This window comes from Rhipicephalus sanguineus, chromosome 11 (genome assembly GCF_013339695.2).
Source record: "Rhipicephalus sanguineus isolate Rsan-2018 chromosome 11, BIME_Rsan_1.4, whole genome shotgun sequence".
NCBI lineage: Eukaryota > Metazoa > Arthropoda > Arachnida > Ixodida > Ixodidae > Rhipicephalus > Rhipicephalus sanguineus.
In genome coordinates, this window is record NC_051186.1 from 133,106,558 (window position 1) to 133,119,646 (window position 13,089).

Sequence of the window (13,089 nt, forward strand, 5' to 3'; positions counted from 1 at the left end):
CTATGGAGTTGTTGCTGAACTTTTTTTTTTCTTCTTTCATTTATTGCAACGAGCTGCAGTACAACCCGTTTACGTTTCACGATGCTCGTAGCTTAAAGAAAATACTCGTACAGCCATCCGTGCGTTTCTGTAGCCATGTTGGCTCTGAAAAAAAAAAAAAGGCTGTCTCGGCGATCTTTCCTGCTTAGTTGCTGCCGCAAAGCAGTTCCGCGCATTTTCGTGCGCCGCATATTGTTCACATTACAGCTATATTTTGTTTTTAAACAACCTCGTCCCTGTGAACACGTCCCGTAACATACACGAACATCCTCTAAAACGTCGCGCGTCCTTCAACAAGGCTTTAGAAAGCCTTTAAAGTTCATCAGTACAGAAAATGTCGAGCCGTTTTGGTAGTGACACAATGTCACACCAAAACGTGCGCTTGAAGAACTCAGACAGCCAGTCACGTTTGTATTTACAGAAATTTATTAACCTAAGGGTCGCGCTGCGTCGCATTAAAAAAAAAAAAAAGGTAAGAAGCAAGCTATGTACAACATTTTACAGTAAGTACCAACCCAGGCAGGAAGGCAATGCAGAGTGTAATGTATGTACAGAAATGGAAGGTATTATACAAGAAAATAATATGTAATGAATATTTTTTGGCTTTTTCTCCCTTAATGTTGTCCTTGACTGCGAAGAAAGAGTGCGACACCTACACTGTACACACACCACAAGACCACCACACACTGAAAACAAGCTTGGAGCTGTTTTTTTTTTTCTTTTTTTGTACACCAGGTACCGTGGCAAAAAAAAGGTGTTCCACTTGTAGACATAGCTGCATCACCACGTAACGACGAGGAACAGCACGCATTCTTCAACGACTCGGAACCACAGGGCTTTGAACACGGCAAACAGAGACGACAGCATGGCAAGCATACGTCAGTTGCATTGATAAAGAAAAACTGTATCACACTTCAATGGGAAAGGGGACATTGATCGTCTGTCTTTTACAACAGGCACACATACAAGAAGAGAGAGTTAATTATTCTCCAAGCTGAACGCACGCTACCTCTCAACCTCACTTGGGTAATCGGATCCACTCGTCGTTCTTGATGAGACCTTTGAAGTAACAACCTTTGCACACGGAGAACCCAAGTGGCCCTTCACAAGAACCAAGGAAAAAGAAAAAGGTCTATATAAAAGGGGATCAGCAGAATGAAGAGCAAGTTCCCCAAATGGCCACAGAATCAAGCTTCCGAATGTCTCATCTTTGCTGCTTCTGAAATGGTGGCGATGGGGGGTTTTACGGTGCAATTAAATAACATCCTAACGACGATGAAAGACGATACGGTCTAGACGACGAACAGCAACTCTCAGACTGGCTGAGCGAAGTGGCAGAGCTCGGCTTGCAAAATGACTTGCGCTGAAAACTGAAGGCACCATTCCCAGAGCCATCATTCAACAGACCCCCCCCCCCCCCCAAATAAACAAAAACAAACAAAAGTAACAGTAAACGGTGGGGTTCTGTAAACAAAAGCACACTTAAATTGGCACCAGCTTTTGTGTGTGGATGATGTAAAAGTGTTCGCGACTCCGGCTGCCAATCAATTAGATGAATTTAATCAGCTGCTTGATTCAATGGAATGTCCATGCATACTGGCATTTCACAACTGGTCTTGACGAAAAGGTCGGTCGGATGACAGCCAAGGCATTGACCAATCACTAGCTGTGCCTGGCAGCTAATTAAACCTACCCCAAGAATGTTAGTTGAAGCAGCAGTCCACCACAAAATAACACGAACCACACGAACACATGATGAAACGGCAGTTTGCACCACATCTGCCAGTGATCTGCCAACTGTCTAGAGCCTTGCTTGTGCAGATGTGTGGCTTTTCGTGCTCGCAGGCACGACAAGGAGTTGCAGATTATAGTTTTCTTGGTGCAAGAGGCCGTCACAGCAGTGAACGCCATTGCTATTCTTTGCAAGGAGCGTTTGAAGTGTTAACACCTTTCAGTTTACTCCAATACCCAGCTACACCTCTTGCACTAATATTGTGATAATGATAGTGTAGCAAGCATCAGCAAGCCACTAGCACAAGCGGCAACCTGACGTAGCTGCAAACACAAAAATCTGTGCATATGCACAAGCAAGGCTATTGACAGCGGGCAGATCACCAGCAGATGGCGCAGACGGTCATTACGGCATGCGCTTGCATAGTCTGCGTTAGTTTGCGTACTACTGAATGACGCAGAAATGAATGCCAGACTTGTGACTGTGACATCAACGACAGAGAACTTGCGTGTTTCCCATACACCCTGTAAACCTAAATCAACTCAACAAAACTCGTTCGCACAAACGCTGGTAATGATGCCGTCGCTTCGATGCGAGTATCAAGGCATTTTGCGAGCCGAACTTTTTGAAATGGCGATGATTTTCGGTGGCAACACGAAGTGTCCGGGGTACGTCAAAAGAAACAACAACAAAAAGATGGGGCACACGCACATACACACGCACACAAATGACCGAGCTTGCGTTGTCAGAAGTCGGAGGGATGACTGATGCGCCGCCATTGCTGCAAACACGTTGTCACTATTTGCTGCAGGTGATCGAGGGAGTTGAGACAGAAAGGCGATGGGCTTTGGCATCAACAGCATGCGGAAAACACTCCGGTGCACGACGGTGGACAAATGCACTGTCACTGCAAAGGAAAAAAAAGAAGGCATGCCAGCTGTTCATAAACAAGGCATACCGCTGATACCCCTGTCACACAGGCAAACTTAGTGCCATTTTGGGTGAGTGTACTTTAGCTCACCGAGTGTCACCTTGGCAATGCGCTGCTACACGAGAAAGAAAACAGTCTTTTGGAATTTATGGTGACAGCAACGGGTGAATCAGAAGGCATATCATATATATACTACATGTTATTTTAGACAATGTTTGCTATAGACCTGCTTCATGTTAGTAAACAACGGTCGGCACCATCAATATATAGGCACTTATAGCGACGTCAAACCACACAGGCTCCGCCAAGTAAGCGACCGAGGGCTCGCCACTACCCTCTGTGGTCACGCAACCACATCTGGCGCAAAAGCTGCCTGCGAGCACTGTGCTTTGGGGTGTCTTAAACGTGTGCCTTAAACGTGTTTAGAAGGGGTGGCTGCAACACAGGAAGATGCAGTGGCTCTAAGAAGGGCTTTTCACAAAGCTAATCAATTTCAGTTTTGTTAGATAAGGCAAGCCACGCGAACCACTCAATTTTTACCACATAACAATGAGTTGGTGTACGAGGAGAGTTCTCGCGGTTTGCAGCTGCGGCCGTTTTTGCGAAGGTCTTGGTAGGCAGGAAACTGACGAAAATTTATTCCACCTTTCTTGTGCCTTTCTGTGCAATTAACCGCGATGCAGGTCATCAGTACACTGTTTCTTATTCTTTGCAGGATGGCAAACAGTACACACACCAGCAAAAACTCAGTGGCAACAGCAGTAGCAGTCATCTATGACACGAAACTAAACACCCAATTACAGCGCCACCGCATGGTCTATACAAGTGTGATAGTTATGAAATGATACTTAAAGGAACCAACAACCTTTTTTCTCGACCCATTTTTTTTTACGGCCCGACAGAAAGCTCACCCTTCGCAGTGTTTGTAGCTGCAGTAGTTAATCCTAAAAGCACGTAGTTATTTTACAAGCAGTATTTTTCGATCTGAAAGGCTCTAAACACTGACATACTTTTCCTCCAGCAATGCTGAGAATTGATAGCGATGCCACCAGCTCTTCTCGCGAATCGTTAAAGCTATTGTTCTGGTTTCGCAGGAGTTCCTGTGACTATGCTTAACCACCTTTATTTGTAGCTTTTCAACTAGTTTTTAAAATAACAAGCTGTTACAATGAGATGATGTGGCATTATACACCTTCCCTGTATGTGTACTGCGTTGTGTGCGCGTGCATCCAAGGTTGCTTACACCTGTGTCATGGGTGGCTTGTCCCGGCGTCGTTACTCTCTCGATGCACGAGCCAAGCCAAGTCATTGAAAACGTCACTACGCATATGCGCGGCTGCGCCAAGTAGCAGCGCGCTTCATTTCTGAGACGAAATGTACGTAGCAAAACTATGTCGCTCCAAAACCATAGTGACCTGGAAACTGCGTGCACGGTTGCATGAGCATGCTGAAAAGTTGCTCAAGACGCGCTGACGAGCATGGGATCATTACGTCACGCAAAGGCAGCGCCACTTTGATGCATACCACTAACGCAGGCCTATATGTACATTTTATGGAGTAATACTTTTTAATAAAAAGCAACAAACAATATTTCAATACTAACAAACAAATTGTTGGCCGTGTACAGCAATAAACGGTCACGTGGCCGGGTTCATCGGATCGTACATGTTTTTGGCGCCAGAGGCGCACAGGTCATTTTGCGTGACTTTCAATTAAGAAATAAAAATATAAATCCATCTCTTACGAAAAAAACGGGGTTGGTTTGAGTCAATGCGACGGACAATCTTTCCATCAGTGGAGTCATCTCATTTCAGGTTCTGGGCAGTTTTCGGTCCCTTTAAGGGGGGACGCGGGTCTTAGAATAGTAAAAAATGGACAGAAAATCAGTTTTCAGAAAAACGCATTTTAGGCATGTTTGAACCCCTAAGCAGCTGCCCTCAAAATATTATCGCCGATTTCACCCGGGAAATGGGTTAAAGCTTATTTTTAAGACGCCACGGGAGCCGCAAAATGCATCTCAACAGGCAAAACTTGTTCAAACTTCGCGCGCGCGCCGCGGGCGCAGCAGCTGGCTGATCGCCGCCATCTTTGGCTTGTTTTGAAGCTGTTTTCTTTGTGTACATTTTGCCGCGTTTCAAAATGGCGTCGCTGCAACAGAACGGCCGCGATCGGCGCTTCGCTTCTACACGACGAGCACATGGCGAACACATGTGTTTGAGGTGTCGGCGTGACTGGAGTTGTGTATATGAATGCGTGTGTGAATTCGCTCGCGATGTGTGTGGAGTGCTGTACTGAGCGTTGAAAAGTGGTTCGTGGAGTTTTGTCTGCTGTCCCCACCGTTACCGAGCAGCTTACTGTGACGGACGAGGGGGTAGGCTTAGCCTATCAGCAGCGGACTACTTCCCTCGAAACGGACCAGATGGCGCTAGTGGGGGATGTGAGCGCGGCTGGTGTGGATGTTAAAATGGCCCTGGCGTCTCACGACACTGGTTCAGTGACTAGGACCTTGTCTGAACTTCGTGTGACGGACTTACGCAGTGAACTCGATCAGAGAGGTTTGGACAAAACGGGTTTGAAAGCTGTGCTCATCGAACGCCTTTCACATGCACTTCGTGAGGAAGGCGAGAACCCGGAGACCTACCACTTTACAGTGCAGGTGGAACCGGCATCGGCAATCCCCGCGTCAACGAAGGATGTGGTAAACACAGACGCTGAAGATAGCGGAGGGCAGTCGGCGAAGAAAGCAGAAAACACTCGCAAGACATGGCCAGACGAAGAGCCTATTGCTGGATGGGTGATGTGCAATGGATGCGAAATGTGGATCCAGCTAGAGCACACGCCTTTCGCGACAACCGAGGAAGCGGAAGCAGCACAGACCTATTTATGCAAACATTGTGAGAGGATGAGGCTTCTGAAGGAGGAGTTCTTGATGATGACAAGAGAGATAGACAAGGGATGGAGATTGGCCCTGAATAACATCGCAACACGACTGACAGAGCACATCGACAACACAGCGAAAGAGAGGCATGCACTAAGAAAAGAGCTAGCCGAGGAAAGGGACTGGAGGACAGCTCTGCGTGTGCAGGTCGATGAGCTTCGGAAAGTTTCTCTGGAAGCAGGCTCAGAGGCCGCAGATCAAACCTTAGCCCGTGACAGCGCTGCAGAGGAGGATAACGCGAGACGAAAATCGGGATGCGCAACAGCAGTCGATAATGTAGAAGGTCGTCCTATGAGTGATCTGAACCCAGACAAGAGAGACAAGGTGTCAGAAAGTATTCAGAAGGTGGGGTCAGAAGGTCTGCAAACCGAACAACCATGGGAAGTTGCCTTAAGCAAGAAAGGCAAGAAGAAGAAAAAGAAGAAGACCCAACATATGCAAGAGGCGAAAACACCAGGACGTACAGACTACCACTCCGCCAGTGCAAGAAGTGACAACACCAGGAGGGTCCCCTGCTGACACTCCACCAGAGCAAGAACACCAGAAAGACATGACAGGTGCCAGGCGAAAGAACCGACATGTATTTATATATGGAGACGAGAGTGCCTCCAGGATGAAACACGCGGTCCTTCGCACGGTAAACTGGAACAAGCAAGTTCACTACCGGGTGCGTGATGGTGCCTCTATCCAAGAGATCAGTGCTCAAGTGGATTCTGCGACAGATATATGGGGCATACCTGAAGCCATGGTAGTCCTACACGCAGGTCTCATCAACCTGCAGAAAGGTGAGGCGCCAGAGGAGGTAGCCCAAACCTTAAAAAACAGCATACTGACCTGGAAAACGAGAGGAAGTGGCCATTTCTTTGTCATATACGGGATGCCAGAAACTCTACCAGGACAAGCAAGTGAGGACGCACGGCGTAAAAAATGGAACCAATGCCTTAGCAGGATATGTGCTGAACTGGGAACAAGAGTAGAGCTGGTGATACCAGGGGGAAGGAGACACGTAGTGGATCTATATCAACAACCATATAGACCACAGGAAGCTGGTAGTCGTCTAGGCCGCAGACTCTGCTCTTTTTTAGGGCAACGAGCAGCGGCCTCGAGCGGGACATGGCTGACAGGCAAACCTACTACGCCGATAATGGCAGCCCTAGGGAAGGCGCTCCTTCAGATGGCAAGGAAACAGCAACCTCCCAGGCTCAAAGTACACCCACAAGACCTAAAGCAGTAAGAGTGCATACGGAACGCAGACGCCGACGTCGCACGAGAGTTACTTCCACAAATATAGGCTTCCTAAACATGCATGGAGCAAGAAAGCCAAGCAAGTGAGAGGAGCTATACGGAGTGCTGGATTCTGAGGCCATAGAGCTCTACGCAGTTGCAGAGACGCATCTTCGCGAACTGGAGGAGCCACCGGTTAATCCACTGTGGCAATGGGCCGGCAACAACCGCGAAGGGGAAGCACGCAAAGGTGGCGGCATAGGATTTCTATGGCGGAGTGGGCAAGTGTGGGAAAAACTAAAATGCCAGTGTAGCGAACACATGTGGATCCGTGGAGCGATCTCAGGGACTCCTACAATCGCGTGTGTACTCTATCTTACGGTCACGAATGGACAACACGACGGCAACGTTCGAGTTATGCAGTGCATCAGTGAGGACATCCAGCGTTGGGGGACGGATAGTGAAGTGCTGATTCTGGGAGACTTCAATGGACACATCCAAGAAATTGATGGCTTCCTAGACTTCAATGGGGACCTCATGCAGCAATGTACAAGGAGGCACAACCTAGAAGTAGCAAACCTTCGGCCAGATTGCGAAGGAGAATTTACATGGTGTGCCAGAAACAGTCGTACCTGTATCGACTATGTGCTTGTCTCATCGCGACTGGCGTGTCAAGTCAAGCACATCAGCATTGATGAGGAGGGAGACTTCAGCATTGGGAGCGACCACAACAGGATCAGGCTAACTATCTGCTCATCCACATGGTGCAAAAAAGAGCGAGAACACCGGAAGCCTGGGCAACGATTCCTACCTGAGGCGGCCTATGAAGACATTGCTAAGGAGTTCGACAGCAACCTGCAGACCTCCAAACCTCTTAAGTATGAAGAGTACGTGGAGGAACTGCAGCGCTTAATGCGGCAATACGAAGTTCGCACCAACTCCCGTGGAGGGGTGCGGCGAAAAGGATGGTGGGATGAAGAGGTGCGGAAAGCCTTGGATGAGCGAAAAGCGGCGAACCGCCTGCACAGGAAAGCTGTGAAAACCCTTTCCGCAAGTGATGCTCTCCAAGCATGGCAGGAATACCTGACCTGCAAACAGGCTATGCAAACAATTGTCCAGAGCAAAATCGCCGAGCACAATAGCCGTCAACTCCAGTCTTTCACAGCGGACGGTCGCAACGGGGCCAGGAAGTTTTGGAATTACGTGTCATCTCTAGATGGCAAAGCCAAGGTACCTCAAATCCGGCACGAGGATACGGGACAACCAGTATCTGACATGGGCGGGCACTTAGCGGATCACATGCGTAAACTGTACGATGTCGGCAGCGGCGAACAGATTGACTCAGTCGAATACCACCCCATAAATGAATACCGCCTGAGCAATAACGTGAAATGGGAAGTGAACCGTCCAGCTCTAGACCGAGCGATTGCACGTATAGGAGCACACACCGCCCGAGGGCTTGATGGCATACCTGCGGGGCTGATCAAATGCTTCGGGGACGAGGCAAGGCAGAAATTGGCGGACATCTTCTCGGGCATTATGACAGGAAAACCGATACCAGAGGATTGGCTCTGTGGCCGAGTAATCCTGGTGCCGAAGAGAGGAGGGGATGCAGGGCTGTTGCGTGAGTACAGACCGCTCACAGTTACAAGTGTGCTATACCGAACTTTCGCACAAATCTTAAAGACATGGATGAGCGGCTGGGCAGAACACGACGAAAAGTTGACTGAGCTACAGAATGGTTTCCGAAGCAGACGGCGCCTCGAGGACAATGTATTTGTGCTCACACAGGCTATCGAGATAGCACGCAAGGAGAATAGAGGGCTATACACTTGTTTTCTCGACGTCGCCAAGGCCTATGATAGCGTACCGCATGACCCGCTGTTTCACTGTATGACACAAATTGGCATGCCGAAGACATGGGTCAGTCTACTGCGCCGACTATACACGAACAATACGGTGGTTGCGTGCTTTGCCGAAGCTCAAGCTGAACCAGTGAAGGTGATGCGAGGTCTCAAACAGGGATGCCCATTGTCGCCGCTGCTGTATATGCTGTATACAGCCAGCCTGGAGAGGATGCTGCTGGAGGATGGAGGTGGATTCTCGCTAGCTCACTCCTATGGCGGAACACCCGTGCCCTGGAGACTGCCGGGCTTGGTATATGCCGATGATATTGTTCTAATGGCTGACAATGTGGGAGAACTGCAGCATCTTGTCACACTATCGGCAAATCACCTGAGCAAACTCGGATTGCGCTTCAACGCCAAGAAATCAGCGGTGCTGGTGTTCGCAGGCACGGACACATCGGCGGTGGTGTCGCTGCCGGAGGGTGGGCAGATTCCGCGGAGAGATGAGTACAGGTACCTCGGTGTTCAGCTGAGCACATCGAGCCATGTCCTAGACATCCACGAGGAAAACATCCGTCAGACATCACGCAAAGCGGCGAACGTGTTGCGCAAGCGAAGTCTCTGGGGCTGCAACCGCTTCCTGCTGGTCCGAGAAATGTGGAAGTGTGTGCACGTCCCATGCCTCTCGTTTGCCAATGCTGTGCTGACCTTCCAGTCAGGAACTAGACAGTGGCTGGAGCGAGGGCAGCGAGAGGTTGGTCGACTGGCGTTGGGCTGCCATGGGCGAGTTGCCATAGAGGCCATTCAAGGAGACGTGGGGTGGTCGTCGTATGAGGCTGGAGAAGCCAGGAGCAAGATCGCCTACGAGGGCCGCCTGCGTCTCATGAACGACCGCAGGTGGGCACGGCGCTTGTTCCGCTACACACACTTGACCGGAACGAGGACTCAATGGGCTGCGCGGTTGCACACCCTCCGCCGAAAGTTCGGGTTCTTCGCGAAGCCCGTGACGGCAACCAGGGAGTGCCAATGGGCTCGGGCCGTTCAAGAACAAGTACGGGAAGAAGAAAACGAAAAGTGGCGGAAGGCGATGTGTTCCAAGACAACATTGACGGAGTACCGCAAGCACAAAAGTGTTATAGAAAAGGAACGCATCTACGACACAAATGGGGGTAGCGGCCTTTTGTTTGAAGCGCGGGCTGGGGCACTGCGAACACTTGTGTACCGCCGTCGATTCGACGAAGCTACCGACGACACGAGGGCTTTATGCCGGGTGTGCGAGCAGGAAGAGGAAACCATCCCCCACCTTGTGCTACGCTGTACGTCTCTGTGCCCCCGCCAGCGAGAGGGCACTACTCTGCCCGAGGCACTGGGGTTTGCGCGCACGAGTGACACGGCGCTGCACGCAGGCGATGAAACGGCTGGTGCAGTGAACTATGCAGCAGTTTGCACCACCAAAGCAAGGCTGGTGCGGTGGTGGCGAGCGACGCAGCGGCAGTGAATTAGCCGTACAGACTTATTTACGGTGCTGTGAGTGTGTGTGTGTGTGTTTTTTTCTTTCTTCTTTTTTTTTTCGCTGGCTAGGGCAAATTAATCTTGCCCGCCCGATACAAAGGGAATAGCCCCAAGTCATCATCATCATCATCATCATTGTAGAACGCTCATTGGCCAGAGCGCGCGCGCGCGAGGCGAGCCCCTTCTCTCGCGCCTCCCATTGGCTGGCACAACCCGAGGCGGCCATTTTGTTTTTGTATTTTTGTTCTGCGCTCACGGCTGCCGTGTTGCCGGTGTCGTGTGCTCGTGTGTTGTTACAAGTGTCATCTTCCTCTGCTTACGCTCGTGTTCGTGTGGCCCGCCGACACACAGTTATCTTATTTTGTGCTGGCACATCCTGAGATGCTCGTGTAAAGAAGACGCGCCAAGCATACGAGGGCGCGATGCGGAAACTACTTGTCGCTACCGGAGCGTCGAGCCTACGAGAACCGCCCGGTTCCCCTTGTTCAAGCTGCAGCCATCGGATCATTAGGCAACGCTTCAGTGGCATTGGAAACCGCATTCGTATGGCATACTATGCGGGACTGCAGAGTGCGCGGGATACGGCGACGGGAGGAGTGCTTGGCATCGCAGCGCGCAACGAAGCAGCGGAAGTTCAAGCCGTTGGATGTTGGTAAACGGCAGCAAGGAAAATGGCACAGAATTTATCCGCGTGAATTTATCCGTGATAAAAACGTTCTTTCGGCTTGTGCTTCGTTCCGAGTTCGGCCCAAGCAATGACCTTTTTCAAGGCAGAGGGTATAGGCTGCTTTCAAAGCCTGTGCTTCATTATCATAGGTGCGACTCGCGCGAGAAGCGTTTCTTGTAGAAGGTAGCTGGTGATAGTGGTGCTAAGATAATTAATGTCATTTGAAGTGAAATGCATTAAATTAGGGCCACCAATGCTTTCGACAAGGGTGCAACGGTAGTCGCTTCAACCACGACCTGACGGAGCAACACCGGAATTGCAGAGACGCCGTGTTACACTTTCGGGAAATTGATTTGTGCTCCACAGCCTTGAGAAGGTTAAAAACTGACACTGGAAGTTGCAAAAGGAGCACTTATACAGTAGTGACACCAAGCACAGACTTTCAAAATGACACAAACCAGCAGGGGACCCTGATTACAGCCCTTGCCTGCTGTTGAGCCGAGTGCTATTGCTGGACAATAATAACAGATTTTTGGTTTAATAAATAACCCACGTGCTTTTTAGACTTAATCTCTCTGTCTATTTTATTTGCCTGTTGCAAAGCCACATTCATAGACAAATTTTGTATTTGTTTAGCTTGCAAGGAATTGGTACAGGCCTATGAATTGCTAAAGGTGGAGTTTATCACTCTGGTACTGGGTGCACTATGTGACTTTATAAGAAGGTTTTGCCAGTACATTGGCAGGTCATGGTCACATATTTGGTATGGCTGTTCTCGTGAAGAAGAAACCTATCAAATGATATAACCACTAGTGCTCTGGCTGCACTTCCAGAAAAGTTACAGTTGTCTGAAACTTCAAATGCGTTTTTCTCAGTTTGATATTTTTGCTCAACGCACTCAGCCTTACGGGGTTTTTTTCCATGTTGTTGCTGAGTAAAAATCACAAATTTGGTATCATTTTACTCGTATTGAAACGACCTGGGGGGTGATGCTATTTGCATTACTGTAGCACCATTTTACAAATTTTAATTAAAGATACTAATGAGAGTGAATCAGAATAAATAACCACCAGTGAGTGTTCATGTGTTTTCTGACCTTCACAGTGCTCTCAGGTGAATAAAAATAGCATCACCCCCTAGAGCATGATCTGGGCATTGGGCCCATGCACTTACATATTGGTTTTAGTAGGTCGAAATTGCCTAAAAGCCCCGTAAGAAGCAGGCACTAATTATTTTTTCGAACCTCGAGATCTCTTGAACTAGTGCAGCTATTAAAAAACTAATTACAGATTTGAAATCAGCATACAAAACTGGTCAAGACAGTGAAGTTTGGTTCATATTGACTCAAAAATAAAGAAAAAAATTTAGGACCCACGTCCCCCCTTAAGAGCAAATGAAGTAAACAGGGGTGCAACAGCCGAAATAGGATTTGGAGCAATTTTTGAAGCAGCAAAATCTTGCTTTTGGAGCACAAAAGTCCAAATTTGGAGCAGGTTGCGAAAATAAAAACCTGAATTTTTTAGCCCGAAATCCCAAATTTGGAGCAGTATAACAAAGAAGGCTTACTTTTAGAAAAGAAAACAAAAATACGTAACAACCATTCAACATCAGCTAATTCTTACACAATGCACGTGAACACTGCTATTTCAATAAAAGCAGTATGTTGAGCCACCCCACAGTGCGAACAATGACTAAGACCACATTAGCATTTGCAGGACCTGTCAAATAATTCGACAGACACTGGAAATGGTAACGTGGACCTGCGAACCTCGCAACCTGGAAATTTGAGAGATTCGTAAAGCAGAAGCAAGTGGGGGTAGCGAGAAAAGAAAACTGGCATATGCTTTTGTCTATTGTTTCTCAAGGCCGCAGAAACGCCGTACACAGCAGCTCCAAATGATTGCCAATAATTTTTTAGACGTCAGCGATCATACTAGTACTCGTGATTAGACTGCGCGTGCACGAATGGGTAATTAAGGAACAAAATGTGCTGTGTCCCTGACAGCTAGTACTAATAGCGCCTTCTAAATCTCAGTATGCTTTTCCGCAGGACACCAATGTAATGCGGCAAAAGTGGCTTAAAAAGCGTTCTGCACGCAATAATACAAGCATAAGGAAATTTGAGAACCACTGTCCTTTGTTATTGCGATAGCAACTATATGGACACTCTCGACGATTTATTGCCGTCATCTCCCGTAT

At 48.6% G+C, this 13,089-nt stretch overlaps 1 protein-coding gene across 3 annotated transcripts in view; it reads right to left on the reverse strand.

Moving 5' to 3' along the window:
* Nucleotides 1–447: 447 nt before the first annotated feature.
* LOC119374538 (histone acetyltransferase KAT5) overlaps nt 448–13,089 on the reverse strand; it is a 59,136-nt gene continuing 46,494 nt past the window's right edge. For all 3 annotated transcript variants that reach the window (XM_037644678.2, XM_037644677.2, XM_037644676.2), the window contains one exon: nt 448–2,678. The gene's annotated coding sequence lies outside the window, so the exon portion shown is untranslated. The remainder of the gene's footprint in view (nt 2,679–13,089) is intronic.